This window comes from Somniosus microcephalus, unplaced genomic scaffold (genome assembly GCF_052327205.1).
Source record: "Somniosus microcephalus isolate GS21.2 unplaced genomic scaffold, FLI_Smic_1.0 unresolved_chr1, whole genome shotgun sequence".
NCBI classification, from domain to species: Eukaryota; Metazoa; Chordata; class Chondrichthyes; order Squaliformes; family Somniosidae; genus Somniosus; species Somniosus microcephalus.
Window position 1 is genome coordinate 134237831 of NW_028225179.1, and position 7552 is coordinate 134245382.

Consider the following 7552-nt stretch of genomic DNA (forward strand, 5'->3'; position numbering starts at 1 on the left):
GCACCGATTGGTCGACCATCAGGTCACCAAAGCGTAAGGATTGGTCAATCGTCCCGTCACTCGACCGTAGGAGGGCCCGGCTGCACGCGCCAGGAACCTGGCGTACGATTGGTCGACCTCGAGGTCACTCTGTCGCTAATGAGCAGATAATGAGATGCTAATGAGCGGAATTTTGAACGTTTTTCGGATACCACGGGCGCGATTTTTGTCCGGCCGAAACGTAAATACGCTTAAGCCCGTTTTGGAAAGGTAAGCTTTCTTTCGACGTAACGCACGCGTAGGTACGCTCTATAACTTTCGAGCGCATAGCCGGACAGACGCACACATGAGGACAGACAGACAGATAGACAGACAGACAGACAGACAGATCGATCCGTTTATATATATAGATATAGATGAATCACCCTGAGGTGCAATGGTGGCAATTGTGACGTTGTGGCGGATCGCCACCTAAACGGGCGCAATCCACTTTTCCGTCCGTGGACAATAAATCGGGCACCTTGCCTTTAAGAAGCATGCTGCCTTTAAGGCATGACAAAGGAAGCGGGCGTCGCCCTCAGTGTGTACTCAAAAGCGCGGGCGTCGCCCTCATTCTGACTTCGGTTTTAGCAGAGAGAAGAGCTGGGGCAGCCATCTCTCAAGAGAATGTAATAAAAAGCCATGTGTTCCTCAGATCGGTTCGGCCTCCATTCGTGTTCCGTGGCAGCCTCAACATTGGTGACCCCGACGCTCAGAATGGATTCCGAGCACTGCAATGGCGGACACGAATGCAGTTTCCGTGAAACTGCCGGAGTTTTGGGAAAACCAGCCCGAAGCCTGGTTCCTCCAAGCTGAGTCCCGATTCCGGCTGCGACACATCACCACAGATGGGACGAAGTATGACTACCTCGTCGCATCACTCGGTAGCTCCACAGTCACGAAGGTCTGGATAGCGCTGCAGAACTCACCAGAGGAGGGCAAGTATGCACATCTTAAGGCCGCGCTCCTTAAAAAATTTACGACCTCGACATACCAGCGAAACTGCCGCCTCCTCGACCTTCCAGGCCTCGGTGACGCCTCACCATCAGACCTCCTCTCCCACATGCTCTCACTCACCGACGAGAGCCCACCCGGGTCCCTCTTCCGCACGCTGTTCATCCGCCAGCTACCTCCCAGCATCTGCCCAGCGATCGTGGCGTCCAGCCTCACGGACCTAGAAGCCCTGGCCGATGAGGCCGACAAGCTGCTGTCCGCTCACTCCAGCCGCAACGTCGCTTCAGACCTGGCAGCCACAGCCTGGGTGCGCCCCTCACCGGCCACCACGCGGCCACAAGGCCCAGCCACGAGGCCTTTGCGCCCCACAAACCCAGGCTACTGTTACTACCACGCACGGTTCGGCGCCAGGGCACAACGGTGCACACCTCCCTGCTCCTTCAACTCCGCCCCCATACCAGCCCCCGCGATGGCCGTGGGCCACGCGGGCTCCCTGCTGTACGTCACGGATGACAAAACCGGCCGCCGGTTCCTGTGCGACACTGGAGCTCAGCACAGCATCATCCCGGCCTCCGCCCTCGACATCCAAAAGTGCGAACGAGGACAGGCGCTGGCTGCCGCTAACGGCTCGGACATCCGGACATACGGCACCCGCACAGTCATCCTCGACCTCGCTGGTCGCCGCTACCGATGGGAGTTCATCACTGCCAAGGTACTCTCCCCTCTCATCGGTGCAGATTTCCTGTGCGCCCACGGCCTACTGGTAGACATCCCTCGACACCGCCTCGTGGACATGAACACCATGTCCCCCATCCTGGGCACCATGGCCCCCTGTCAACCCGCCGACATGGCGTCACAGTGCCACGCCTGGGCCACGGATGACTACTCGGCACTCCTGGCCGAATTCCCGGCCCTCACCAACCTGACCTTCTCCGCAGAGGTCGCCAAACACGGGGTGGAACACCACACCACAGGCCCCCCAGTGTATGCCATTGCCCGCAGGCTGGACCCGGCCAAACTGGAGATCGCGCGGACCGAGTTTGCCACTATGGAACAGCTCGGCATCATCCGCCGCTCCAACAGACCCTGGGCCTCCCCACTCCACATCGCCCCCAAACCAGGCGGGGGTTGGCGCCCCTGCAGGGATTACCGCCGCCTCAACGACACCACCACCCCTGATCGGTACCCCGTGCCGCACATTCAGGACATCTCGGCTAGACTGGCCGGCCGCTCAGTCTTTTCCAAAGTCGACCTGGTGCGCGGCTACCACCAAGTCCCCGTCCACCCCACGGACATCCCCAAGATGGCCGTAATCACCCCCTTCGGGCTTTTCGAGTTCCTGCGGATGCCCTTCGGCCTCAAAAACGCGGCCCAGGCATTCCAACGGCTCATGGACTCGGTCCTTCGGGACCTGAAGTTCCTGTTCGTCTACCTGGACGACATCCTGGTAGCCAGTTCCCCCAAGCAGGAACACCTCAAACACCTTCGCATCCTGTTCGGGCGCCTCAGCAACCACGGGCTCATCCTCAGCCCAGCCAAGTGCCAGTTCGGCCTGGACAAGATCGACTTCCTCGGCCACCACATCACCCATGCTGACGCCATTCCCCTGCCCACCAAGTTGCAGGCCACCCAGCAATTTCCCCGCCCCACCACCATCAAAGGACTCCAGGAGTTCCTCGGGATGGTGAATTTCTACAACCGCTTCATCCCCAAAGCGGCGTCCCTCATGAGGCCCCTGTATGAAGCCCTCTGGGGCAGTAGCAGCAAGATGACGGTCGAATGGACGGCAGACGTATCAGCCGCCTTCAACTCCACCAAGACCGTGCTCGCCGATGCCACCCTGCTCGCGCACCCACGGCCCAATGCCAGAGTAGCGCTTACCACGGACGCCTCCGACCACGCGGTCGGCGCCGTGTACGAGCAGTGGGTCGACGGCGCCTGGCAACCAGTTGCCTTCTTCAGCCGCCAACTATGCCCCCCCCGGAGGTCAAGTACAGCACCTTCGACCGCGAGCTTCTCGCGCTGTACCTGGCGGTCCGCCATTTTCGGTTTTTGCTGGAGGGCCACCCCTTCACTGCGTTTGTCGACCACAAACCCCTGGCATTCGCAATGGCAAAGACAACCGACCCCCGGTCCGCCAGGCAGCAGCGCCAGCTCGCGGCAGTGTCCGAGTTCACCACGGACATCCAACACGTCTCCGGCCGAGACAACGCGGTAGCCGACTGCCTCTCCCACCCCGCCATCCACGCCGCACACCTGGCAGTCGACTACGCTCAACTCGCAGCAGACCAGCTCACGGACCCTGATCTGCTCTCCACACCTACCAACCTACCAGGGCTACGCCTGGCCGACGTCGCCTGCGGCCCGACCGCAGTCACGGTCAAGTGCAACATATCCCTATCTCAACCTTGGCCCGTCGTCCCAGCGTCCTGGCGCCGTCGGGTATTCGAGATTCTCCACAACCCCTCCCACCCCGGCGCCCACGCTTCCATCAAATTGGTAGCCAACCGCTTTGTCTGGCGCGGCCTTCGCAAGGATGTGCGTACTTGGGCCAACTCCTGCCTAGCCTGCCAATGGGCCAAGGTGCAGCAACACACGAAAGCACCCCTCAAGGAGTTCACCGTCCCTTCACGTAGATTCGACCACATCCACGTGGACATTGTCGGGCCCCTGCCGCCGTCGCAAGGCCACACGCACTTGCTGACGATCGTCGACCGCACCACGCGCTGGCCCGAGGCAATTCCACTGACCTCTACCACCACCGCCGACATCGCCAGAGCCTTCGTCAGCACCTGGGTCACACGGTTCGGCGTCTCCTCAGACATGACGTCGGACAGAGGTCCGCAATTTACCTCTGAACTCTGGACCGCCATAGCACCCAATCTCAGGGTGACCATTCACCGCACCACAGCATACCACCCCCAAGCCAACAGACTGTGTGAGCGGTTCCACAGATCCTTGAAGGCATCTCTTCGAACCAGCCTCCAGGACGACGCCTGGACTGACCGACTCCCATGGGTCCTCCTCGACCTGCGCTCCGCGGTTAAAGAAGACCTCCACGCATCGGCAGCAGAGCTCGTGTATGGCCAGCCGCTGCGCGTACCCGGTGAGTTCCTGCCCACCGCCACGACACCCTGGTCAGCCGACCAGCAACGCCACGACTTCGCCTCACCGGCGCTACAGTTCGCCCCGGTGCCCATTGCCCGGCATGGCGAATCCACCTCACACGTCCCGCTAAGCCTGCACCAGGCACGGTTCATTTTTGTCCGGCACGACGCCCACCGTGGACCTCTTCAACCCCTGTACGACGGGCCCTACAAAATGCTACAGGCTGGGGACAAATTTTTCGCCCTACAAGTGGGCGACAGGACTGAAAAAGTGTCGGTGGACCGACTCAAGCCAGCACACTCGGAGCCCGGTGAGCAGGTCCCAGTAGCTTGTCCACCGCCATGCGGCCGACCTGCCCTCAAGCCAGTACACCCGGCTGCTGCATGCCCGGCCGTTCCACGTCCACCGGCGTCCTACAAGAGCCGCTCCGGCCGGCCCATTAGACCGCCGCACCATCTCATCCACACCTCCTAAGCAGATTCTGGGGCGAGCTGTGTGGCGGATCGCCACCTAAACGGGCGCAATCCACTTTTCCGTCCGTGGACAATAAATCGGGCACCTTGCCTTTAAGAAGCATGCTGCCTTTAAGGCATGACAAAGGAGTGGGCGTCACCCTCAGTGTGTACACAAAAGCGCGGGCGTCGCCCTCATTCTGACTTCGGGTTTAGCAGAGAGAAGAGCTGGGGCAGCCATCTCTCAAGAGAATGTAATAAAAAGCCATGTGTTCCTCAGATCGGTTCGGCCTCCATTCGTGTTCCGCAGCAGCCTCAACAACGTCAAATTAAAAGGTGGTGAATTGGAAACACGTTGGGGTCACAGTTTCTTTTTGCACAGAATTGAACCTGAATCATTCAAGGTGGAATATTGTATTTGCTGCATCACAATAAACAATACCTTGTTATAAATGTTGGCTCATTAGTTCCCCAGTGTCAGAGGAAGAATTGTCTGATCCCCTCATTTATTTCATGTAAGACACAAACACTGGGTAATCATTCAGAATCACCTCACAGATTGACACTGAGATAAACAAAGCGGGAGGTACAGACAGCAATGGGACACATGGCACAACAGACAAGAGAGCTGGAGAAATACAGAACGGCCTGAGACTCCAGAAGACAGTGGCCGGTAGCTGATAGACATCAGTGAGTGGAAGCGAGAAATTATGTCGGGCTTCGGCCCCGTGGCTTAGCTCGTGAAAGCATCTGTCTAGTAAACAGGCGATCCTGGGTTCGAGTCCCAGCGGGGCCTTTCTTTCTTCCTGACTCTCCAGGGGTGAGTTTCTTCTCATGTGCAAAGGCTACAATCCTTTTAAATGTAACTGCGGCTGCACTGGTTCCCATTCTGGATTAAGGCTCCAGTCGCTGCGGGACCTGGGTCGAATTCCACCGCTGTCATAATTTCTGGCGGTGCTGATTTTGGCCTTCAGCAAAAATCCATCTTTTCTAAGCAGTGTCATGTGTTACTTTGTTGTGGTCAGAGGAGCGTTACAGTAACTGCTGTGTGGCGCCGTGATCGTATAGTGGTTAATATTCTGCGTTGTGGCCGCAACAACCTCGGTTCAAATCTGAGTCACAGCACAGATTTTTCTTCCTTCCACCGTCAATAGCCCTCCTTTACTTTACTCCTTCACTTTCATTGTAACTTTCCTGCGGTATTACTTCATCTAATATTCACTTTCACCTACTTACACCGCCGAGTGTGCTCTGCCACAACTGCTGTTCCTGGGGCACGTGTCCCAATCGCCCTAATCTCAGTTGGTGCTTTGAAACCAGTTGATACATTTAGACACGTGGGACCGCTCGACAGTCAAGCTCTGCGAAAGCAGGACCGGCCTTTGTAACCAAAGCAGGCCGACTGTACAAGAAAATTCCATCGGAAATCAAGTGAACTGGGGAGGCTAACGGAAGAACTGGGTTTTATTTACCTGGTAGTTGGCACTTTCCCTGAACAATTCAGGTGCGTGAGCGACGGGAAGCGCTACATAGCTGCGGATGAAGGGTGAAATATGCAATTTTGGCAAACTGGTTATCAAAAAGGATAATGAATGCTCAGGAGTTGTCAAGGAGAGTAAGGGACGCTCCCGATGTACCAGACAGGGTATGGGACGCTCCCAATGTACCAGACAGGGTAAGGCACGCTCCTGATGTACCAGACAGTGTAAGGCATGCTCCCGCTGTATCAGATAGGGTAAGGGACGCTCCGGATGTTGCACAGTGTAAGGGACGTTCCGGATGGATTGGACAGTGTAAGGCACGCTCCCGATGTACCAGACAGTGTAAGGGACGCTCCGGATGGATCGGACAGTGTAAGGCACGCTCCTGATGTACCAGACAGTGTAAGGGATGCTCCAGATGGATGGGACAGTGTAAGGCACACTCCCGATGTACCAGACAGTGTAAAGCACGCTCCCGATGTACCAGACAGTGTAAGGCATGCTCCCGATGTACCAGACAGTGTAAGGGACGCTCCCGATGTACCAGACAGGGTAAGGAATGCTCCGGATGTTGCAGACAGTTTAAGGGACACTCCGGATTTACCAGACAGGGTATGGGACGCTCCGGATGTTGCAGAGAGTTTAAGGGATGCTCCGGATTTACCAGACAGGGTATGGGACGCTCCGGGTGTTGCAGAGAGTTTAAGGGACGCTCTGGATTTACCAGACAGGGTATGGGACGCTCCGGATGTTGCAGAGAGTTTATGGGATGCTCCGGATTTACCAGACAGGGTATGGGACGCTCCGGGTGTTGCAGAGAGTTTAAGGGACACTCCGGATTTACCAGACAGGGTAAGGGATGCTCCGGGTGTTGCAGAGAGTTTAAGGGACACTCCGGATTTACCAGACAGTGTAAGGGACGCTCCGGATGGATCAGGCAGGGCAAGGGACGCTCTGGGTGTAACAGACAGCGTAAAGGATGCTCCGGATGGATCGGACAGTGTAAGGCACGCTCCCAATGTACCAGACAGTGTAAGGGACACTCCAGATCGATTGGACAGTGTAAGGCACGCTCCCAATGTACCAGACAGTGTAAGGGACGCTCCAGATGGATCGGACAGTGTAAGGCACGCTCCCGATGTACCAGACTGTGTAAGGGACGCTCCGGATGGATTGGACAGTGTAAGGCACGCTCCGGATGTATCAGATAGGGTAAGGGATGCTCCGGATGTTGCACAGTGTAAGGGACGCTCCGGATGGATCGTACAGTGTAAGGCACGCTCCCGATGTACCAGACAGTGTAAGGGACGCTCCGGATGGATCGGACAGTGTAAAGCAGGCTCCCGATGTACCAGACAGTGTAAGGGACGCTCCTGCAGTACCAGACAGGGTAAGGGATGCTCCGGATGTACCAGATAGGATAAGCGACGCCCCTGCAGTACCAGACAGGGTAAGGGATGCTCAAGAAGTTCTAGAGCGGGTAAGGGATGCTCTGGGCCTATCAGACAGGGTAAGTGCCGCTCAGGAGTTATCAGAGAG

The 7552-nt window shown here is 57.2% G+C and overlaps 1 non-coding gene across 1 annotated transcript; it reads left to right on the plus strand.

The window, feature by feature from the left end:
* The first annotated feature begins 5254 nt into the window (after window positions 1–5254).
* On the plus strand, window positions 5255–5328 carry trnat-agu (transfer RNA threonine (anticodon AGU)). The gene has a single exon. It is a non-coding gene; the product is annotated as a tRNA-Thr (tRNA).
* Window positions 5329–7552: the final 2224 nt, after the last annotated feature.